The 24,778-nt window shown below is 38.0% G+C and overlaps 1 protein-coding gene and 1 long non-coding RNA gene across 2 annotated transcripts in view; one reads left to right on the forward strand and one right to left on the reverse strand.

Annotated features, from left to right (window-relative positions):
- Window positions 1-240: 240 nt before the first annotated feature.
- On the reverse strand, window positions 241-4,594 carry LOC111610856. Its single transcript, XR_002753796.1, has 3 exons — window positions 4,502-4,594; window positions 3,487-4,300; window positions 241-276 (listed from the first exon to the last, which is right to left on the reverse strand). It is a non-coding gene; the product is annotated as an uncharacterized LOC111610856 (long non-coding RNA).
- A 7,060-nt stretch (window positions 4,595-11,654) lies between these two features.
- LOC106700238 (interferon-induced very large GTPase 1-like) overlaps window positions 11,655-24,778 on the forward strand; it is a 95,805-nt gene continuing 82,681 nt past the window's right edge. The window contains exon 1 of the mRNA XM_023346717.1: window positions 11,655-11,742. The gene's annotated coding sequence lies outside the window, so the exon portion shown is untranslated. The remainder of the gene's footprint in view (window positions 11,743-24,778) is intronic.

The following is a 24,778-nucleotide window of genomic DNA, read 5'->3' on the forward strand; positions in this document are numbered from 1 at the left end:
ATCGATTTATCGTTTATCGCGACAGGCCTACTTGCAGCTATGAACCATATTTCACCACACACACACCCACACACACAGTTCAGTTGGGAATACTCAATTAAACTTCCGATTGACATCTTGTTAGGTAAACTGTATATATTATTATCAAATATTTGTTGTTTCATGCGCCTTTATAATGTTCTTGTCTTATATGCCTTTATTTGTTTTGTTTCATCTTACCATAAAGAAAGTTTCTGTGTTGTTGAATTGCTTTGATTCCTTTCTCAGAAGGCCTCTCTGAGGAAGAGCAGAGACAACCGTTTTCAACAGGGTTATCGCTCAGCAGAAACCTCTGCATCCTTCACCTGCTAGATAGTATTAAAGGAAGAATAATTTAATGTTAACTTTGGACAAAACGTTTGGCTCTTTCTTCCTTAAAACTCCCGGATCCTCTCAACGAGCGGGGCGTGCTGCTAAAGTGAAACAACAACAAAGCGCGTTGACGTCACAGATCACAGAGTTTAATTCCATACAAAGCAACGCATGAATCAATCAACAAAGCTGCAGAGGAACAGAGATATGCATTGTTTACCTTATACAAACAAAGACAGACAAGACAAAGACAGACAAAAAAACAAAACAAAGATGAACAAAAAGCAAAGACGCGTCATTGGAGAGAGCCGATGTAAAAAAACAAAATGTTGGCCGCTCTCTGAATTTTTTCTCCTGACATGAAATCTTATAGTAAGGAGGTGTTTTTCTATTTAATATATGCACTCACGTCGTTCCTCTGGTTGACCAACTGGAAACTCCCTTAAGCACTCAGAGAAACTTGGAACTCCCCCTAATTTACCGCAAAGATCAAAGGGCCATCTGGTCTCTGGCAAAACAAAAAAGCAAACCGCTGCCCTGACCCCCTGTGGCTCCCACGGTCATTCTGGGTACAGAACAATCCTGAGACTAGAAAATTTCGGAAGAAATATAGCCGGGGCCTGCCAAGGCGCGGCCGTGGGGTTCGGGCCCGGCGTCGTCACGCCACAAATCGGCGTCGACGCTAAAGAACGCCGCGACGTGATCAGTGGCACGCGGAGAACCGCAAGAACGTTAAGCGAGGCGGACGTGCACCATTCGGTACGATTTAAAATGTTGTCAAGGCTTTTATCTTGGAAGTTTTGTTAAACTTCATTTCAAAGGGCCAAACTAATCCCATGCGTAATAGTCCTTGGGTTAAAATAGTTATATAATGCTCAAAACACAAGTAGCTGATGTAAAAATATTCAAGGCTTTTATTTTGAAATTGTCAGTATGCTTCATTTTAAAGTTCCGAACTAATACCACGTGTAAGAGTGCTTCGGATGAAAAAGTCAAATAAAGCCAAAAAGAGCAATTACGTCATGTAAAAACTATTCAAGGCTTTTATTTTGAAATTTTCAGTATGCTTCATTTCAAAGGGCCAAACTAATACCACGTGTAACAGTGCTTTGGATGAAAAAGTCAAATAAAGCCAAAAAGAGCAATTACGTCATGTAAAAATATTCAAGGCTTTTATTTTGAAATTTTCAGTATGCTTCATTTTAAAGTTCTGAACTAATACCACGTGTAAGAGTGCTTTGGATGAAAAAGTCAAATAAAGCCAAAAAGAGCAATTACGTCATGTAAAAATATTCAAGGCTTTTATTTTGAAATATTTGTTAAGCTTCATTTCAAAGGGCCAAACTAATACCATGTGTAACAGTGCTTTGGATGAAAAGTCATATAGAACTACAGTGATGCGTATTTGTAGTACAAATCAGCAGCCAATAGCCTCTTGAGTTCCGTTGCTATGGTAAATAATGGTCTCAGCAGGGTGTGAGCTCTGAGCTCTCAAACACACAAGTGTGTTTGAGCAAACACGTTTTACTGAAAAAAAGCATTGGAAACAAATCCTTTTTTTTTCGGGAACCGTAATACATATTCGAAAAGCGTTTGGAGCGTATGACAGGCCTATGTGTCTTCTGCGATAGTCCCGAGATTCATATCTGTACCTCACTCAGAGCATTTACAGCGATGAGAGAAAGAAATGTTGTGCCCAGATCTGAACCGAGATCGGCTCTCACTCTAATTTGAGCAAAAATGAGAAACTTTGGGTCGCTTAGAGGCAAATTGTGGACAAACCGTAACTGGTACCGACGAGCCGTCTTCACTTTCGAAGAGATCACAGACGTATCTACAAAATGAAATTTGAATGGCATTTCTAGGTGAATTTGTGACGACACAGAAAATCCTCAAAAATAGGGTATTTCCAGGATTTTTCCCATTGACTTATAATGGGGTTTTTTTCGTAGTTTTTTGCGAATTATGTCGCCACGTTAAGCCCAAATCCCACCAAAAGTAATAGCTCCAATGGCGTGAATTTTCTGCACGTTTTGATACCTCATTTGTAGGTGTGCACCCAGCAGTATGAGCCGCATTAACGGTTACGGAAGAAAAATAAAGAAGAAGAAAGAAACACTTTCTCCGACAATAGTAATAGGTTCCTGCCATTGCTTTGCATGGCAGGCCCCAATAAGACTTCACAGATACCTGTGAAATCTAAAGTCTCTCTCTCCCAAACTCAATTTATTGCCCTGCAGGAAGATGCTAATTTTATGGCTCCGTGGTCTGGCCTCACAGCGGGGAGGCCCCATTGAGTGATCTGCATTTTGGCCCCTGTTTGTCTGGTTCAAAATAAGAGTGTTGAATATACCTTTTACACATGCCGTAAGATTAACTGTATTAAGCACTGAAAATAATCATTTTTCCTTAACAATAGCTATAAAACCGTCGCCGTGAAGATGTACAACTTGCTCTGTTTTACCCTGTCTCTGGAACCGAATAATCTAGTGCAAGATACCATGTGTTTTAGTTAGTGATTGTCATTAGCACTGCAACTAAGTAATGAAGTGTTTTGCCCCCACCCCTTAGAGTTGCAGTGTACTCTGTGATAGGGACTCTGAAAGTAATAAAAAGAGAGGAGCGGACAAATGTATTTTCAGAGCGGTTGGAGATTTGTAACTGGAAACACATCTCTATCTGTTCTCCTCGCGAGATCAAAAGAATCTAAGTCTCTTGTCTTTTCTGTTTGTTTAATTTGTCTTTAATAGATGTCAAACCTGACACATCTGCTCTTGTCTTATCAGTAACAAACGTTTTCACTGCAGGGCCACAAAGGGTGAGTGGCATCCTTACAAAGAATATAGGGAGATTTACCCAGACTGGATTATTGTTCCAGATGTGAGCCTTCAGGCTTCAGATTGGAAATATGTGATGGCCAAGTGCAACAAGGATTTTGCTGAAGCATATGATGCAGAGCCTGCTGACATTCCTGATTCTTGGAAGAGAATCACAAAAGAAGAGGCAGAGATAAGCCTCAAGAAGTCATTCAACATCAAGTGAAATTATAATTCATGTTTAGTTTTTTGAACATACAGTAACTGTTTTTTGCATGTAGAGTATTTTGATCCTTTTTTCTTCTTGCTTTAAACCCACCTCATTTACACATGTATTTTGTCTTGTAGTAAAGACAAAATAAATTGCCGAAGCCTCTTTTGCTATAGCTCCTTACTTCTGTGTTGCACTGAATCTGAAGAAGCCTCTGACTGAAGATGCTCTGCCTTCCCTAGACAGTCTCATGAAGAGGATGGTCAGGGTTGTCCATAATTTTCTTGTTCCTATGAAGAATCCTTCTGTGAGGATTTGGATTTTGTGTGTCTTTAAAGTTAATTGAGTCTTTGTTGTTGCGTTTTCCCCTTCGTTTCCAGCTGTCCCTCTTTTTCCCCGATTACCCTCTGTGTATTTAACCCTACTTGTGCCATCTGCCCCTTGTCGAATCCTTGTTGTGTGTATCCCATGAATCTACCTGTTTCTCTGTTCCATGCTTATCCATGCTTCCTGGATTTTGTATATTTTATCATTAAAATCATAATTTCACACTACAACTTGGGTCCACCGCGTCATTCCTCACTACTACAGTTCCTCAATTCATTACACCTTCTTTGCATAATCATCTCCAGAGGTTCCAACTTCATCTCCCGAACAGAACCAGCCATCTTTATCAGGCTTTTGAGCTTTTTAAGGTTGGCTCTTTTGCTGCTGTAGACCCTTGTTGCATCAATTCATTGTTATGCTAATTGTGATAAATGTCTTTGTATGTTTTTGCATTAATAAAGTTGTATTGTTCTCATCAAAAGTGTAACAACTCCGACTAAACACCAATTAAACCACAGCAAATTGATGAGAGGGAGACGTGTAGCAAGATTGAGCATTTACTGTCGACTTCCACGTATCATAAGCTGGGTGAAAACTGTAAACAGAACAAACAATACAAACTTAGTTATGTGTCCGAAGAAACTTACAGTACATACATAAACTCTGCAGTTATATGCAATCCACTATGAATGGTTAAACAAGAATATCCGCCGCCATAACTAAACATTAACATCTTCGTAAAATAATATTTGATACATCTTGCACAACATGTATGTTATCAGAAAATAACACTTACAGCATTGCTTCGCCTTAATTTCTCGCGGATGGCACAGGATTAAATGCTGAAGACACAACACATTCAGCCATGCTTGCTGCAGCTCACGGAGAAAACCGGAAATGACCAAACAGAAAGTCCGTGGCAGACAACACAGTAATTCTTCAAAATAAAGGCCTTCGCACTTATTGCGATTACAAATAACTTACAATGGCATTAACACAATATCCATAAACTATTAAAAAAAATGCTGTCAAAGCAGCACAAAAGTACACTGACTTTTATCAGCTGCTTTAGTAAAAAGCAGCTGATCTATGCTTTTTACTAAAATATAAAACAAATGCAGAGCTCCTCAAGCATCAGCTATAGTTGAAAAACCATTTTCTAAAATAAGTAATAAAATACAACTTCTTGTTCTCCACGCCTAAGAAAATACTTATTATAAGTCATCCTCAATCGTTTTTCTTTTTTGTTGAAACGTCTGCAGTTTTCACTTGAACAATTTCATTATGGTAAATATTACATGTTTTGGATTAACTTGGATTTGACCAAATTTCCAGATACTAACAGTCTTTGTCAGCCTGAAAACAATGTTATTCAATTTAACATTGTTTTTCTGCAGTACACTGAAGACCAGTAGTGTGGTAAAATATGCTGCACACTGGCAGCTCTACCTTGGTCAGTTTTTGGTCAACAACAAACCTGGACAATTTTTGAATCTGGTCGAGAAGTTGTATAAGACAGTGGAAGTGTTTGGTACTAAAATTTAAATCAGCAGTGAACCATAAATCCTGCTGGACTCTTTGCTTGCACATCAAGGTGGAAGCCACATCTCTCAGGAAGACAAAAAGACCTTTGACCTTTTCAAAATCTCAACAATAGAGCTTGTCAGCAAAGATAAATTGTCAAAATGCCAGTGATGTTTTTTAAATAAATAATGAACCTGGATCACTGTGGTCACTGTGAATATGTTGAGTCTCTTCAAGTCATAGAATAAAAGTCAAAAGGTCAAAACTAATTTAAGTCAAAGCTGGAGGAGTTAAAGGATTTTTACAAACCCTTAGGAGTTGTTGCACAGATGGCCAGAGATGATGAATATTATGGACTTATCAAGAACTGTAGTTTATCAGCAAAACAATCACAGTTGTTGAGATCATGTATATTTGGGCCATTTTGTTTTTATCCTTCCAACAAGTCACAGATGTATCATAGTTAACAATTTCCACATTTCAAAGCTGTAGTGGAAGTTTTGGTTCATTGCTAGTCTACAAATAAATGCGATATTAATCTGTATCAGATTATTGGGAACAAAGCTGATATATCGGAATGGTTTAAAAAACACCAAAACAATGGTTGTAAAGTAGCGAGTATAAATTGGACCAAGTATATTTTAATAATCTTATGACTGAGGCCTTTTTATCAGCAGCACAACTCTTCTGTAAATTCAGCAAGTTTGCCTGTTCCAGTTATAAATGACCTTGATGACAGAGTCAATTAGATTCAACCACAAACAAAAATCAAAAGCTAAAGTTGATGTTAGTGAACTGATGCAGGTTTCCTGAAGCGTAGAAACCGATCTGTGAAATACTTGAAAGCAGAGTCACAAATTAGTAGAATAATCTCAATGAGGAAGTTAATTATCAAGCTTTCATTCTGAAGTCAAGACATCTGTTAAGAAGGAAGATCATACCATTGATTGTGTTGGGGATTTACCCCAGACCCATGGAGGAAAAGGACTGAACTGCAAACAGAACAAGGAACTGGTAAATATCTCTGAATGCACAGCTTTACCTCAGTGGTATGATGAGAATCTAGGAAGGAGGAAATTCAACAAAACTGGGCGTCAAACTGATATCATAGATAAACTCACTGTAGATCAGAATGTTTCCTCTTATGCAGTGAAGTAAGAAATGAGGAAACACAAGAACATTTTGATCTTGATGGCTGAGTAAAAACTGCATCTCCAATAAATAATATTGGATCCAAAGTAAAGTTCAGCCTACTGTTTGTGAATCTAGTGTTCATACTGGCTCAAAAGTAAAACCAGCTGCTGGTCAATCCTCCAACGCCACGTCGCACCACAGACTGATCAGGAACTAACTGATGCTCTAATCCAGGTCCAAGTAAAAATCCCTCAGGAGAACATCAGGCATCTCATCAGGAACATGGCCAGATGTTGTCTGGAGGTCACACACACATGGAGGCCACACACACATGGAGGTCACACACACATGGAGGCCACACACACATGGAGGCCACACACACATGGAGGCCACACACACTACTGAGCCTCATTTAGACTGAGGAATATTGACTGAATCAATCTGTCATGTTGTTTTAAACTTTCATAGAGAGCATGAGTCCAAATCCAGATTTCCAAAATGAAATAATGTTTATTTACATTGATCATTTTTGTGTTATTTTTTGTTTTCACTGTGATAATAATAAAGATTTTCAATTAGAACAATTAATTCATTGAGATCTATAATGTTATTTTAGTGTTGACTTGAATTTTGTGTGCAGTGTATAAAATTGTGTTTGCATAGTTCCAAACATTTTCTTTTATGTTCTCATCATTGTACAATTGAGGATTTGTGAATAAATGACAAACTCCAAACCTGACATGACTTAAAATCAATTGAACTCTGAGCTGAAGGTGTTACAGCAGCATTATAAAAGTCTTAGAGAGTGGTGTGTCTTATTTTATTGATCACATGGCCAAAGATAATGAGTATGATGGATCAACGTCTAGTTTGTCTAAAACTATAAAGTACAAAATATTTTTTTAAAAAAACAAGCTGTTATGCACTTTTAAGGATGTACTATGAAGTTAGAAGTGACACAGACAAACCTCATGATGTAAATGTGAAAAAGAACTTAAGTCCATCTTGAAGAAAATGGATTCATGCTGGTGGAAACATTTCATGGCACTCAGTCCAGTGGACCATAAATCCTGCTGGACTCTATGGCTGCACATCAAGGAGGAAAACACATCTCTCAGGAAGACAAAAAGACCTTTGACCTTTTCATGATCTCAACAATAGGGTTTGTCAGCAAAGACAAATTGTCAAAATGGGAATGATAGTGTTGTTAAGTAAATAATGTCAGTGTGAATATGTTGAGTTTTATTAAGTCATAGAATAAAAGTCAAAAGGTGAAAACTGATTGGAGTCAGAGATGGAGGAGTTAAAGGAGCATTACAAAGCCTTAGAGAGAGGAGTTGTTGTACAGACGGCCAGAGATGATGAATATTATTACAATGATAATAATAATTAGTCCATTAATAAAAGGATCTCAAAATGTGTCAGACTGTTGGGGATTAAAAACAACAAAATAATAGTTTTAATGCAGCTGGTTTGATTTCAACAAATTATATTTTAATAATCATGTACAAACAAATCTCTTCTGTAAATTAATTAAGTTTACCTGTTTTAATTATGAATTACCTTGATGATAGAGTCAGGTAGAGTCAATTAAAGAACAAAAACCAAAAGCTAATGCTGATGGTATTGAATTGATGCAGGTTTCCTGCTTTGCATAACAAACCTCAGGTGAAAGTATCGGTATGCCAAGTAGTGGAAACCAGAGTTACAAATTAATAGAATAATTTCAATGAGGAAGCCTGCATTCTTGAGTTTGGAAACCTGTTAAGAAGGAAGAACATACCATTTATTGTGTTGGGGATTTACCCCAGGACAATGGAGGAAAAGAAATGAACTGAATACAGAACAAGGAACTGGTAAAAAAAAAATTCAAGAAAAACATTTTGCAGTAATTAAAATAAAGCAATGGTAACCTGGGTAAAGCTGCTGTAAGCAGTATTATGTGACATGTCTCATTCATAATAATTTTACACTTGACATATTGTTGCAATAATGATATATATATTTTTTTTTACATTTTATTGTTCTTTTCTTTTTTGTCTTGAGCTTTGATTTCTGAAAACTGTCAAATTCTGACATAAAACAACTCGATGCTGTAAGTCAGGGGTGGGCAATCCTGGTCCTCGAGGGCCGGTGTCCTGCAACCCTTATATGTCTCCCTGGTTCAACACACTTGAATACAATAGGCGAATCACCTCCTAAGTGCAGTTAAGTTTTCCAGAGTCCTGCTAATGACCTCATTATTTGACTCAGGTGTGTTGAAGTAGAGATACGTCTGAAAGTTGCAGGAGACCGGCCCTTGAGGTCTGGAGTTGCCCATCCCTGCTATAAGTGATGATCATGTCCTTAACTGTAAACAGATTAGATCCAGTTGTGTCACTTAAATCCAAAAGTGAAAGTAGAATCAAGGATATAAAAGGAGTCGGCTGCTGTCCAGCTCTCAGACTGAACTGCTGCTCTACAGAATCGCTACACTACAGAACTTCTTTCAAGGCAAGTGTTTTGATTATGTTAATAAAGCATCTCTTCATAAAGGTTAATTCACTTATATAACTGAATATACTTTTTTTGTTGATATATATATATATATATATATATATATAAAGTGGCAAAAGGTTGAAAAGTTCACGGGGGGCAAATACTTCCTCAAGGTTCTGTATGTGATCAGGCAAAATGGGAAAATTTACCTAATTTAAATAAAACATGCAAAATATTTGCAGGCACAATACAGCAGATAGTCAAAAGAACAACTGAAAAACCTGCAATCAGTTAAATAATATTTAACAGTAACATTCACTGTACCCCAAGTAATGCATGAGTCAAATCAATCTCAAAACACTGCCTATATTAAATTCTGTCAAAGTAAAATGCAGGTTGCATCAAAATAAACAATCAAAAAATTACTAAATCAGAACTTTCTGAGAGCATGGCTAGCTGACTAATGCTGGTTCTGATTGGTTGTTTCTGACCTAGCTGAGTAATTCTGCAGAATGCAAGAAGGAGGCAGAGGAGATTATTTTTTTTATTTCACAGATTATCTGTTTTATGTTAGGACATAAAGGTTTATGTAAAATCTTTTTTGTTTAAGTTACATTCTGCAGCTTCAAGCAGATGTTCGGTGTGAGAGTTCACTGCTGGGTGGAGTTTAAACGGTGTTACATCTGTGAAATATTACTACCAATTCTAACTCGTTGACTCAAATTATTTTTTGGGTTACTTGCTTAGCTTTCTGACCATTATGATCTTCCGGGTGAATATTTGTAGCTGTGAGCTGTTTTACCTTTTGCCTGGCTGCTCCGGATGTCCTTTTTGTCCTGCATCGAGCCTCGATGCTGCCATACACTTTGTCAAGTGTTTGTTTTTTAATGTCATATTAGATTTGTTGTGTTAATGCATTTTGACCTGCTTCACCCCCGAGGTATTTCTCCGTCACTAAACGCACGCGTCTCCATTCACTGAGTGTTGAAGTTCCTCATCACATTGTTTAGGATTTGGTGTCGCGCGCTTATGCAGTGTGAAGGAAAGAGGAGACGAACTGCACTGGCAGGCTGAGAAAGAAACGTATAAGTGATTGGTTTTAGTGATCAGCATACCTGTCAAGTCTCCCATTTTGGCCGAGAGACTACCGTTGAAGTTGGGAGTTTTTTCAGCAGTGTTACATTGTTTCTCCACCATTAGCACGAGTGCATCGCACAACAATCTTGAGCTTTAGTACAGACTGTGCAAGGGAAGGGTGTGAGCAGCGCACACACAAGCTAGATTGACAGCGCTACAATCTTCCTTCTGGATTTGATTGGTGGTTTCTGACTGTGCATTTCTACAGTTGGACCACTGGAGGGAGCCAGAGGACTTTGATGTTTTCAGAGATTATCTGTTGCTTGTTTGACAGTTTTAAAAAATATGAAATAAATAATTTTTTATTAAAGTTACTGCAGCTTTTAATGTTTCTGCAGAAATAATACACCAAAATATCTTAAAGGGTGTCAGAATATTTTAGAGACATCAGAAGCCAGAAAGACATTAACATGTTTTAAACCTTGCAGTGACCTCTATGACCTCTTAGCATTGAAGATGATCAGCTTTTAAAGAAAGGTGGAGATGATCACACCTTGAATGTGAGGTTTGTTGGGTCTAGAAAGTCTTTTAGGCGTTAAGTGTTTTAATAAAGATTAATGGGTTTTCTACAGGCAGTCATGCCTAAAAAAACAACATTCAACTGGCCATCAATAAATATTTCATAAATATTAGGGAAGTTATTAATGCTGAGTTGTTGTTTTTTTCCCCACACAGCCTGATCCATTCATGTGGAGACAGTAGGGCACAAAATCTGCAGTTAACCTTCGCATCTTCCCAACACCTGATGGTAAAATGGACATCTTGACTCTGATCTATATCTGTATGGTATACATCGCATTACTACTGATAGGTCAAGTCAAATCTCGTAAACCCCCGGAGCGAACCCGTCAGAATTCAAAAGAAAGTCCAACAGAAGGATCAGGTATGCCTGCTGCAAAACCTGCACACATTTGTGAATACAGTCAACAAAAGTCAAAGAAGAGTACAACATGTTTAAAACCAACTCTAAACAAACATACATTAAAATGGAAGCAAATGAACTTTGATTTACAAAAACTTTTTAAAATTAAGATTAGCTGAAAGAGTTGAATTATAAATGCTGAGGAAACTGGAAGTAATAAATTAGTAATTTCTTAGTGTAAGATAATTTCTGCACTTTAGGCAAAAACTGGTGGAGGCTTACCCTAAAATATTTTCTGCTGTAAATGCAGCAAAAGATGCCTGATGAAAGTACTGACTTGGGAGGCTTAATGTCAGTAAAATGAGAATTTTTCAATTATTTTGAAAAATTACATTGTAATTGAAAAATAATTGTGAAAAATTAAATTCACAATGTTTAATTATTAATAATTAAACATTGTTATTGTACGAGGTGCTCTCCCCTCCACTTCAGAGAGGCTAACACTCTCTCCCTCTGCAGTAATCAGCCTTCCTCTCTTAAATCTTTGTGATATCCGACAACTGGTTATGAGACCATGAGTGTTGGTTTACAGACACAAATAAAAGCCAAAACATTTTGTCTTATTTTTCTTTCAGAGATAAACAGTCAGCATGAGTGTGATAATAAAGAGTCCGATCCCACAACGAAGGTAGAGGAACACTGTAATGTCCAAAATATAGTAAAATAATCGAGTCATCAATCTATCTATATGTGACACTTAAGCTATATATGTTTTGCTATTTATCATAAGGGAACCAGCACTGGAGAAGAATCTGAGACTCTTAATGGAGAGACAAGAGAGGAACCTTCATCAACATCTGCTGAGTCTGATGACAAGCCAAAGGATGGAACAGATGGTGAAGGTCAGTAAAATTAATTTAAAATTAAATCAGAGTGCAAGAATGTTAGAAAAACAATGTCTGACATTCATTTGTTCATTTTCATAGAATTTTTATTCATCATTTCCTTTGTCAGATTCAAGTTATTTCTGTCACCATTGTGGTTTTTATTATATTAACAAAGGAGTTCCAACAATTTTGTCAGTGTGTATGTTTATGTTATTTCAGATGTAAACACAGTGATCAGAGAATATTTGGGGTTTTTAGAATCAACTATAGATTTCATATAAATTTTTGAATTTGAGTCCACATTAGAAAAAATTGAAAACAAGGTTTATAGTTTTACCCTAAAATATTTTGTGCTGTAAATGCAGCAAACGATGCCTGATGAAAGTACTGACTTGGGAGGCTTAATGTCAGTAAAAAGGAGAATTTATCAGGTTTATATTTATGAATAATTAAACATTGTTATTGTACGAGGTGCTCTCCCGTCCACTTCTGAGATACTAACACTCTCCCTCTGCAGTAATCAGCCTTCCTCTCTTAAATCTTTGTGATATTCGACAACTGGTTATGAGACCATGAGTGTTGGTTTACACACAGAAATAAAAGCCAAAACATTTTGTCTTATTCTTTCAGAGACAATCAGTCTTCTCCTTGTTTGAGATAAAAGGTTTAGAGAGATGGCCGGGGTCTTGGTAGATTTGCATTGTTCTGATACTCCTTCCATTTCAATATGATCGCTTGCACAGTGATCCTTGAGATGTTTAAACATTAAAAATCCACAATTCATCAGAAAGTAGCAAAAATATTCTCAAATTATCAGGTGTATATGTATAATTATATTCCTTTGTTAATAGATACTTATTAATGGGAAAATAACAATTTTTACCATGTCGACTGACCATATAAAACTAATTAAAAATGTATTCTATGATAACTAGGGCTGCACAGTGGTGTAGTTGGTAGCACAGTGCCTTGCAGCAAGAAGGTCCTGGGTTCGATTCCCAGCTGGGGTCTTTCTGCATGTTTGTTTGCATGTTCTCCCTGTGCATGTGTGGGTTCTCTCCGGGTTCTCCGGCTTCCTCCCACAGCCCAAAAACATGACTGTCAGGTTAATTGGTCTCTCTCTCTAAATTCTCCCTAGGTGTGTGTGTGCTTGGTTGTTTGTCCTGTCTTTGTGTTGCCCTGCGACAGACTGGCGACCTGTCCAGGGTGTACCCTGCCTCTCGCCTGGAACGTAGCTGGAGATAGGCACCAGCAACCCTCCCGACACCATTAGGGACAAAGGTTGAACATAAAATGGATGGATCTATGATAACTAAATAAATATAGTTATTCTATGTCTAAGTGACCAAAATATATCCGCAAGGTCACTGTGAGCATTTGGGTTTTTGTGTGTCTTTATTGGTTAATTTAGTCCCTGTGTTTTCATGTTTTGCCCCTGATTGATCCCAGCTGTTCCTGTTTTTCCAGGAAAGTAATATGTGCTCTCTGTTTATTCAGGTAATATTGTTGCTTTTCACATTCCTGTTTTTACTGGTACAACCCCACTGAGTCAACACTTTGTAGAATCACATTGTGGGATGTTTCTTCAACCTTTTCATAGCTGAAACCTAACAAATCCACATAAAAAAAAATTGTTTGCTATTTTGTGTTGATCCATTCCACAAAATCCCAGTGAAACACTTTGAAATTTGTGGTTGTTCTGTGACTAAATTAAAAAAACAAAAGATAAATGGATCTTACTGCTTTTGGACGGACCTACTGTTGACATTAACATTTAAAAGATATAATTATTTTGGATTTAAATGACAGAAGGATGATAAATGGCTTTATGTTGAACAGGGCCCGACTTGAAGACGCTTTTGGAGGATCTGGGATTGGATCAGTTCTACAAGGACAAGCTGTCACTCAGTAACATACTGGAGATCAATGAGAAGACCAACAATGATGAGCCTCCAAAGTGTAAATCTGATCTTCCATTGTATTTTCTTAAGAAACTAATGATGGTGAATGTAACAGCTAGAAAGATAAAATGCACATCAGCTTCTGAGTCTAACAGTGATGATACATTAAGGGATCAGTGCGATTTTAATTATCTATTTGCCTGTCATAACATGAATGATTCTCTAAATCCTCTTGATTTAATCACTGCTCTCTTCCTGTGTTCTGATGGGTTTGTTCATCAAGAATTAGCTCTAAAAATGTCCATGTGTCAGTTCTCTGTTCCTCTGCTGCTTCCTAACTGTGATACACAGCAGTGCACCCTCATGCTGTGGGCCATGAGAGACATTGTTAAGAAGTACAGACCTTCAAATCTTTCAGAATCAAAAGGCTTCATAGAAGACAGAATAGTTCTTTCTGAACTTCCAATGATCTCATTTGTGAGACTGGGTGAGTGCTCTCTGTCCAAATCAGAGATCCTCAATAAACTTCTGAGTAATTCTGAGCAATACCATGACACCTTTGTTCACCGTGACATGGAGTGTGGAGACATTCAGAGAAGAATATCCAATGGACTGACTGAAATGACCTGGTACCTTCCCTGTGGAAACAAAAACATGGACATCTTCAGTGAGCCAGTTGCTATAGCTAACCTTCGTGGAGACATTGCTTCATTTGAAACTCAATTCTCCTTTTTGTGTCAGACATCTGCTGCAGTTTTTGTTTTCTTTGACCAGCTGGACACTGAGTGTGAACTGCTGATGAACAAAAACCACAAAGCTCAAATCTTCTTAGTGGGAAACCAACAGAACAAGAGCCTTACTCCAGATGTTCTGAAGAAACTAGCAACCAGGCTGAACTTGAGTAAAAACATAATTATAAAATCAAAACAGACAAATAATGCAGATTTTGTCCAATCTTTGAAGAAAACTGTGATTACTGTACTTGCCAACCCACAGTTGAAGATGTCAGTAGAGCAGATGGCTGATGTTGCTCATGATCTGAGAATTTCAGTGGATGAAGATTCTCCAGAGTGCCAGGATGGAAAGAAAAATGCAGATGCCATTACTGCAGAGATAAAAGACACTTTTCAATTCAAAGAAAATCAGTTTCCCTTGCAAGGTCAAATATGGAAGGAACTGACGTCCCTGGAAAAGGAAGAATGTCGTCTTCAGAAAGTTGGTTCTGAAAATATAGAAAACTATAAGAGCAACCTTAAAAAGAAAAGAGAAGAGCAACGTAAAAAACAAAATTCCTATGCAATGTCAAGTGTAATGTCATGCTTCATTAGGGCAATATCCAGCCCACATAGAGAAAGGTGTTACTTTCTGAAATGGATAAGAATGAACCTCGACAACCTGTCACGTATAAAGCTATCTGGACTCAGGGACCTCTACAAGGAAAAATGCAAAGATTCTGAGAACAAAGCAGAGATAAAAAAAATTGACCAACAACTTTCCAGCAGCTCACTGGGAGTTGAGCACTTCTTCCGTGAAATGGGTCAGATCTATGAAGCTTCTCTTTACCTTCCAGAAACAGATCCATCACGTCAACAACTGCAACATCTGCCCAAACTCTGTGCTCAGTTGTTGCTGGATGGATTTCCTCTTGAGCTTGTAGATGGAGATGCTTCCAACATTCCTCTCAGATGGGTGAGTGATGTTCTCTCTCAGCTCAATGACTTGGTGTCTCCAAAGAACAAGATCCTGGTCGTCACAGTTCTTGGAGTTCAGAGCACAGGGAAGTCCACTCTCCTTAACACCATGTTTGGAGTTCAGTTTGCAGTCAGCAGTGGTCGATGCACTAGAGGTGCCTTCATGCTGCTCATCAAAGTCAATGAAGACTTCAAGAAAGTTCTCAACTGTGACTTCATGATGATCATCGACACTGAAGGCTTAAAGTCACCAGAGCTAGCACAGCTGGACAACAGCCATGAGCATGACAATGAGCTGGCAACACTTGTTGTTGGTCTGAGTGACATCACCATTATCAATATTGCAATGGAGAATTCAACAGAGATGAAAGACATCCTGCAGATAGTGGTGCATGCTTTCCTCAGGATGAAGGAGGTCGGCAAAAAGCCTCAATGTCAGTTTGTTCACCAGAACGTTTCTGATGTTTCAGCTCATGAGAAGAACCTGAGAGACAGGAAGCTGCTGTTAGATCAGCTGAATGAGATGACCCAGGCTGCAGCTAGAATGGAGAAAAGAGAAGAGAACAAGAGCTTCACTGATGTGATGGAGTATAATCCAGACACTGGGAACTGCTACGTTCCTGGACTCTGGAATGGAAACCCACCAATGGCTCCAGTCAATGCAGGATACAGTGAGACTGTCTATGAACTCAAGAAAAACATCATCCAACAGCTGGGAAAGTGTGAGTCAACTTCTAATAACATCTTGGAGTTCAGAGAGTGGATAACCAGCCTGTGGAACGCAGTAAAACATGAAAACTTCATCTTTAATGACAGAAACAGCCTGAAGCTGAATATGGTTGATCCTCATATGAGGCTCTGCACAGAGTACAACCAATGGGAGTGGGAGTTCAAAAAGGAAATGTACACCTGGGTTACCACAGCAGAGACAAGAATTTCAGGTTTTGGTACAGTGGTTGCAAAATCTAAAATATCTGACATGAATGAATTCATCATTGTGTTGAAAAGTGAAGCAATCACAGAGCTGACCAAGTGGGAGACAAAGATCCTTGAGAATCTGAAGAAATACTTTGAGCAGCCAGAAGGTCATGTTGATCTGGTTGAAGGATACAGAGAGGATTTCTCCAACAGCATAAAGAGTCTTCGACGACAAACTGAAAAATCAGTGTTCAACCAGATCACAGCAGCAGCTGATATTATGCAAGGAATGAATGAAGTAGATAAAATCAAGCAGAACCAAACGAAAGAAATTGAGAAAGCAGTTTGTGCTTTGATTGTTAAATGTCATAAGAAAAAAGTTAAAATGACTGACAGAGAACTTGATGAAAGTTTTGATAAGATGTGGACTGAAACACTGAACAGCTTGTCTGTCTCTGAACAACAGACTTTAAATATCTTCACCAGTGTGTCCCATCAGTTGCGAACAAATCTTTCACACAAAGGAAGCCGTGCATGTGAACTGCTGAGTAAAATAAGTCTCAAAGACTGTGGACTGGAGCCTTTTACATACAAACCTAAAAGAAGGAATGAAAACATTGGAATTTATCTTAAAGGACTTTGGACCTGGACGGATCTAATAAATACAAAACAAAATGCTGACAGCATCATCTCTGCTTGCAATGACTGTATTACTGATCAAATCAAAAGAAAAAACAATTATCATGACACTTACATCCAGGAGATTCTTCACATCATTGATGAGAAGCTGAACAAAGCTGATGTTGACACTGACATTGAGTTTGAAGTGCCTCTGAAACAACACATCTGTGGATCTGCAGCCAGAAAGTTTCAGAAAATGCATGAAGAATTTATCCAAGAAACTGATCCTTACACATGTCTGCAGAAAAACAAGGAAAAGTTCTGCACAGACTTCAAAGATGTGTTTCATGAAAGAGACCAATCCCAGAGGAAAGCTCAAGAATTCACCAACCAAAGTCTGAAACCTGCTGTTGAAAACTTCATCTATCGTTCTCTTGGTGTTGATATTGTTGATAGAATGATGAGAAAAGAGGAATTCAGCACACGAATGTCCTTCCAGTATTCAATTTTATTGGATCTGATTTCTACAAGTGACTTTGAAAGCTTTAAGGAGTACATTTGTTCATATGAATTTTACGTAAAATCATGGATATCTAAAAGAATTAAGGAGTATTTCTCCTCTGGGTCTACAGTTTGTGAGTTTGAAGAGAGACGTCTTAAGTCCTGCATCGGCCACATAAATGCTGCCATTAAAAAGGCAACAGCAGAAAAGTCTGACAATCTGATGACATTTGTTGTCAAGATCTGCACAGAACTTGTTGATAAATTGGTAATTTCCCAGGAGGCTCTTGATCCCTTCATGATTCTGAACAAGTCTGACCAGGAACAGTTTGCACATTTTCTAAAAGAGTGTGTGCAGGAAATGACAGAAGCTCTAAGAGTCAAATTTAAAATCACAAAGTTTGAAGCAAAACTCTCACAGTTCCACATAAAACCAGAGGATGAGCTTTTTAACAGAGTGATTGGTTGTGGCAAACAGTGTCCATTCTGCAAAGTTCCCTGTGATGCTGGTGGAGAAAACCACACTCAACACTTTGCTTCCATGCATCGACCACGGGGTTTAGGTCGGTACAGTTGTGATGACTCAAGAAAACTTATGACTGACATCTGCACTTCTCTTGTTATCAGTGACAATCGTTTTCGCTGCAGAGCCACAAAGAACGAATGGCATAATTACAAAGAATATAGGGAGATTTTCCCAGACTGGAATATTCATCCAGATGGAAGCCTTGAGGCATCAGATTATTGGAAATATGTGATGAAAACATACAACAAGGACTTTGCTGAAGCATATCATGCAGAGCCTGCTGACATTCCTGATGCTTGGAAGAAAATCACAAAAGAAGAGGCAGAGGAAAGCCTCAAGAAATCATTCAACAACAAGTGAAATTATAATTGAACATAATTATTATTATGTTCAAGTGAAACATGAGTAACAAGAAATCTACATGGTTGTTGCATGTAGAGTAATTTTGTCCTTTCTTGAACTCCCTCTAATTCACACATTGGTTTCTGCACTTTCACGATAGACAAGATCAACAGCTTCGGCCTAATTTACTATAGAGCTACTTATTATTTTTTAAATCATTGATCAGTTATAACATTTTGTCATTCTATTCTTTTATTAACTTTTGTTTGCAAATGATCTTGTCTGAAAATATTTATCTTGTTAAAAATTGTTATAAATGTGCTACTACATTAGATGAATAATAGAAGAGTATTGGTATAAATTAAATGTTTATTGTTATCAACTCAATGAAATCAACTCTCCACTGTCATTACATAATTCAGAAGGGTGGCTACAGCAAAGTCAATCACTGGATGCATTTTGCTGAGTTTCCTTAAATAGAAAAAATTTCACCAAATGAAATACCAATCTGAACACAGCTGTACTGATTCATAACTTGGGTCAAATTAGAATATATTTCACTTTAAATCTGTCGATATAATGTAATTAAATCAATTATATATTTCTGTATATATAATTGCTCTGTTTTGTATTCCAAACTAAACAACTAAAACAAAGAACTTAATTGAACTAAGAATGATGTCAATTTATTTTTGTTTTAGTTATTTTTGCTGTATGGGTACAGGGATGTTATGAAATCTACAACTACTACTCAGTGGTAGTTGTTATTGTGTCTTGTCTCTATGCTGTAACTGCGAAGTAATTTCCCTGCTGGGATGAATAAAGTACTTCAATTCTATTCTATTCTATAAATAAATGTTCTTATATACATTTCCTTTGTGTGATTGGTATAGTTAATGTCAAACACTTTATATGACATCAGTCATTTCCAGATATAATCTTTTGTTTACATAAAAATGTCATTTTGTTTGTTCCCTTTGTATCATCTTGTCACAATCATAAGGAGTTAGAGTTTATACATCTAGTTCTGGGTCTTATCTTGAGTTTATCTCTGATATTAATCTGTTTCCTGGCTCTTATTTCAGTATCCATGTTACACACAAAATTATTCCATTGTGTGTATTGTTTATATTGCTCTTCCTCTTCAGCTCCTTAGCTTTGTACATCTGTCTTTCATTGTTTTGATTTTGCTCATCTGGATTCTATTTAACCAATCTCAACTTTCACCAACATTTCCATTTCATTTGATCCAGTGGTCTCAAACTCCAGTCCTCAAGGGTTGGTGTCCTGCAACTTTTAGATATGTCCTTTGTTCTACACACTGGAAATAAATGACTAAATTTCCTCACTAGCATCCAGTCAAGCTCTGCAGAGCACTTCTAATGAGCTAATAGTGTAGCAGGTGTGCTGAAGTAATGAGATCCCTTGAGGACTGAAATTTGAGAAAACTGATTTAAGCTGTGTTTAAGCTCTCTTCCCACGATCAACAGTCACAGGCAACATGCAAAATATACATGAAGCAATCCAGACTTCTCAAAAAAATGCTATGTAGTTGCATTTTGTTCAAGCTGCAGTGTATTACCTGAATAACAAATATGTTTTCTCCATATTTGTGAAAGCTGTCACCATGTCGTGCCATTTTGTTATGAGACAGATAATCTGTGAAATCAATCAATCTCCTCCACCTCTAGCTACTACTGCTAGCTAAAGTAATGCATCGTTCCGGCCAAGACAACCAATCAGAACCAGTAGGAGGGTCTTAGTGCTGTTAATCAACCTCATTCACTCACTGCTAAATGTGCTAATGGTAGAGAAACAACTTATCGTTACAGGAAAAATGCTTATCTGCTGTCATTGGTAGCTATGCTAACTAGACTGAGCATTCACAGCAGGCTGCGTTAGCTGCAGCATAGCACAGAGGGGAGGAAGGCTGAGATCGTGATTGACAGCGCTAAAACTCTCTTGCCACTAATTGGTTGTTTCTAGATAGAACTAGGAGAAGGCAGAGGAAATAAAATTTTCACAGATTATTTCTCATGTCATACTGTCACAGCATAATGACAGTTTTAAAAAATATGTAAATAAATAAATTATAGAAGTTACATACTGCAGCTTTAACGTCACGTAGAGGACGGGTCAGGAGGGATGTGGGTTAGAACTGTTGTTGACTAATATGAATATCTTGATCATTTTTGCTTAATTCATTAAATGCTAGTGAAATAGAAACAAACAGTAGTCTGTAGCTAAGCTAATTATGCTAAATGGTTGATAATCTCAGCCTACTCTCCTCTCAGAGAAAAACTGGGTTACAAATTGACACTCATATCTAGGCCTGTCGCGATAAACAATAAATCAATTAATCGCACGATAAATTAAAACTATCGACCTCATTTTAATTATTGGCATTATCATCTCTTTCAGCCTTTTTGTCTTTCTGTTGATGACACTGAATGAAAAAAGGCTCAACTCCGGTGCTCTCCACTGACCCTCCCTTCCTCATTTCCTCAGTGTAAAGCCCAGCGCACACGACACGATCTTAGAGCTGTCGGCCGATTGTCGGCCCATTTTCAAAACCTGACAGATCACACATTAGCCGACAGAAATCCTAGGTATAACGGTTCGATCGGGTTCGGTCCTGCCGTGTGGTGTCCAACAATGGGCACAAAATAATGGCTACAAGTCCAGTTAACTAATTTTAAAACCAGGCATTAATCAATGCTTTACTACCATCATTACTCACAGGTTTCGGGCCTGATCGCTGGTTTTTAGTTGTAATAACTGAAGCTGTGCATTGACTCTAGATTGTTCCTCTTTAGGTCCAAAAATAATAACTTCAGTTTTGTGTGAACAAAATGGTATTGTGAACTTACGTGTTCCATAAATTTTCACCCAACATTTTAACTACTGTAGTATTATTTGAATCTTTCAGTATTATTGTGATTATCTGGATTAAAGAAAAAACATAATTGACTTGGGAGTGGATGGGAGCTTCTGGCTGCCACTGATTAACTGATTAACTGGTGAACTTTTTTTTACCTTTGATTTCCTGAAAAACTGTCATCAGATTTCAACATGATTAAACAAATCTGTCCTATAAGTGAGAATAATGTTCTTAACTTAACAGCTTGGACCCAGTTGTTTCAGTTGAATCCAAAAGTGAAAGAAGAATCAAGAATAAAACAGAAGTCGGCTGCTGATCAGATCTCAGACAGAACTGCTGGTCTACAGAATCACAACACTATACAACTTCCTTCATAGGTGTTTAGATTATGTTAATAAAGCATCATATTAGCGACTGTCAAACAAAGTCGCCGAGCAGCTGAATAGGGGAATCCTTGTTGACGCGCCAGCTGATCAAAAAACGCCAATCCAGGATGCAGTTAAGATGGTTTTATTTTGTCTATGTTGTCAATATCCAAGAACAGTGTCCTAAAGAGCATTAAAACCGGATCCGCAGGTTTAAACAGTGATCAAGGACAAAAAACCATACTAGCATAAGGCGGTCTGCAAAAAGTAAACCTCCCCCATCACCCACTCACTAAAGTCACTAGGTCCGCAACAGGTGATCTACAATCACTAATAACACCACGTGATCCCGCCCCTCACCTATCCACAACACATCTCTTTATGAAGTCAGTTTTGTACATTTTATCATATAATGGTGGAAACGTAGATTATACTGATTACATCCAGTTATTAAATTATATATTTAGTTTGTTTTTTACAATCTGGGAGCAGAAAATATATCGTTTTTCTTACATTTAGTATGCATAATACATATATTTCTTATGACTTGCTTTAATAATAACATTTTGCTTTCTCTTTAATATTAAGGTAAATAATGTTCAGTCTTGGAGGATTTTCTCTGTTAGGATTGTTGCTCTGTCTTTGTCAGATATTAAGGGTCCAGTATTGTTGGGAACCGGGGTTTTGGTCTTCTTTGTGGGTTTTTTGTTTTTTCCTGTTCGCCTGCTGCTTCACCCTTCATCCACCAGATGGAGGCAGAGACTGCCGTCTGGAAGGGCGTGCCCACTGTTCAGCTCACCTGTGTTTCATCATCTCATTATTCCTGGAGCTCTAAAGGAGCAGACTGCCAGACCTTCGTCGCCTGACTGTTTGCCAGTAATGGTACTCTGAGCCCCCCTGAGTTACCTCTCTGTGTTTCTCTCAAGAAGTGACTGAGTAATGGGCGTGCCGTGGTGGCGGAGGGGTTAGCGCGACCCACATTCAGAGGCAACGTAGCCTCGACGAGCCCACAAAAAGACCCCTTGCGGGGCGATAAAAAAAAAGAAGTGACTGAGTAATTTCTCTCAATGCCTTCCTCTCTCACGTGTTTCCTCGAGACGCCGTGGATCCTCCTTGTGAAGACCTTGTTCTGGCTTTCTGGATTCTCTCCCCTCGTGACGGATGTATAAGGGAAAATTTTAGGAAACAGACGTGAGCCTGGATGCATCAGATTATAGGAAATACGTGATGGCCACATACAACAAGGAATTTGCTGAAGAATGTGATTCAGGACCTGCTGACATTCCTGATTCTTGGAAGAAAATCACAAAAGAACAGGCAAAGAAAAGTCTCAAGGAGTCGTTCAACATCCAGTGAAATATAACTAATGCTTAGTTTTAAGAACACAACTATTTCAGTTATTTCCCCTTTTTTTGAAAGCCCATCTAATTAACATTTAGAGTTCATCTCTTTCACTGAAGACAAAATAAAACACTTAGAGCCTTTTTTCCCTATATCTCTTTTTTGCAATCAATAATAATTCATAGGTAATGTATTTTATTGTTCTGTTCTTTTATAAACTTTTGCTTACAAAGTATCTCATCTAAAAAATATATGGACACCCCTTTTGAGAAATGGTGTGAATGTGCAACTACATTGGATGGATATTTGAAGCGTTTCAGTTTAAACTTATCATTCAACATTAACGCTATTAACTTTCAAATCTTCTTACATAGTTGTTTAGCAGGGTGTTTGCTGCACAGTCTTTTGATGCACTCTGAGTTTCCTTAGATAATGTTTAACCAAATGAAATACTAAAGTTACATCAAGTTAGAATACATGTTTATGATTTCAAGTTTTTCTATGATGTGGGTTAATTTTGGATTCTGTAGTTCCTTGATAGGATATTTGTTGTCCTTCAGTGCTAATCAATAAACTGAATTGAATTTGGGAAATACTTTGTTTTGTTTCTTGATATTTGATTTCAATATTTTTTTATCCTAATCGTAGTTATTTTTTACTGTGTCTGTGTGGCAGTTTTATTAATACTCATCGGAGTTTCTATTTTCAGTGTTATTAGTTATACCCTTGTGTGCTGACATGCTCTTTCTCTTCAGCTCCTTAGCCTTGTTCTGCGGCTCTCAGTTGTTTTGATTATGCTCACCTGGTTTCCATGTCACCAATTATACCTCCACATTATTTAAGCTGTCTGGTTTCTATAGGTCATTGCTGGATTCTACTGTTCTTCCTGTTCTGGTTTCCCTTGTTGTTCTTCTTGGGCTATGGTTAACTCTCAGTAGCTCCATCCCATGCTTTCCTTCATCCTGTTGTATTTGGGTCTACTTCCTCATCTTTCATTCTCAAATATGACTAACACATCCAGCTCAACCCAAAGTTTTCACATAATCCTTTTTGTTATACCCTTCTGTAGTATTTGATGACTTTGTGTATTGTTCTAATTGTGCTAAAAATATGGTTTCCTCTTAAACAAAATTAGCTGAATTTTAGAACAATTCATTGTCTATCTTTTCATAAAATAAAAAGAAAACAAATGCAGACCTGTTCTAGGCATTAGCTTTAGTTACAATTAAATTTTTCAGTAAATAATACAATAGGTCTTTTTGTTTATGACATGTCTAATAAGATGAAGGTCAAGCTGTTTGGTAGCGAGAAAAATTTCCATAAGTTCAACCAGGACAAATCGCCTAAAAAACAGTTTTTACCCGATGGCAATCATGGCACTAAATTCAAAGGCATAAGAACTTCTGCTCTTGACACCACTTTGTTAAAAATGTAAATTCTGTTGCGACACCTCCAGGCGCTGCAACCATCTTCTGATGTCTATTTATTTCTTAACTGGGACACCTGGGCTTCAGCACCCCCCTGCGCAACTGGCTGCTAGACTTCCTCACCGACAGACCTCAGTCAGTCCGGATCGGACAACACACCTCCGATGTCATCACCCTCAGCACAGGCTCCCCTCAGGGCTGCGTCCTGAGCCCTCTGCTGTTCACTCTGATGACACACGACTGCGTCCCCAGGTTCGCCACCAATCACATCGTGAAGTTCGCGGACGACACAACGGTGGTGGGCCTCATCAGAGACGACAACGACCTGGACTACAGAGAGGAGGTGGAGCAGCTGGTGGACTGGTGCAGAGACAACAGCCTGATCCTGAACGTTGACAAGACGAAGGAGATGATCGTCGACTTCAGGAAGAACCAGCCCAGCCACGCTCCACTGCTCATCAACAGCTCGGCTGTGGAGGTGGTCAGCAGCACCAAATTTCTGGGGGTGCACATCACAAACGACCTCACCTGGACTGG

This window comes from Xiphophorus maculatus, chromosome 14 (genome assembly GCF_002775205.1).
Source record: "Xiphophorus maculatus strain JP 163 A chromosome 14, X_maculatus-5.0-male, whole genome shotgun sequence".
Lineage (NCBI taxonomy): Eukaryota > Metazoa > Chordata > Actinopteri > Cyprinodontiformes > Poeciliidae > Xiphophorus > Xiphophorus maculatus.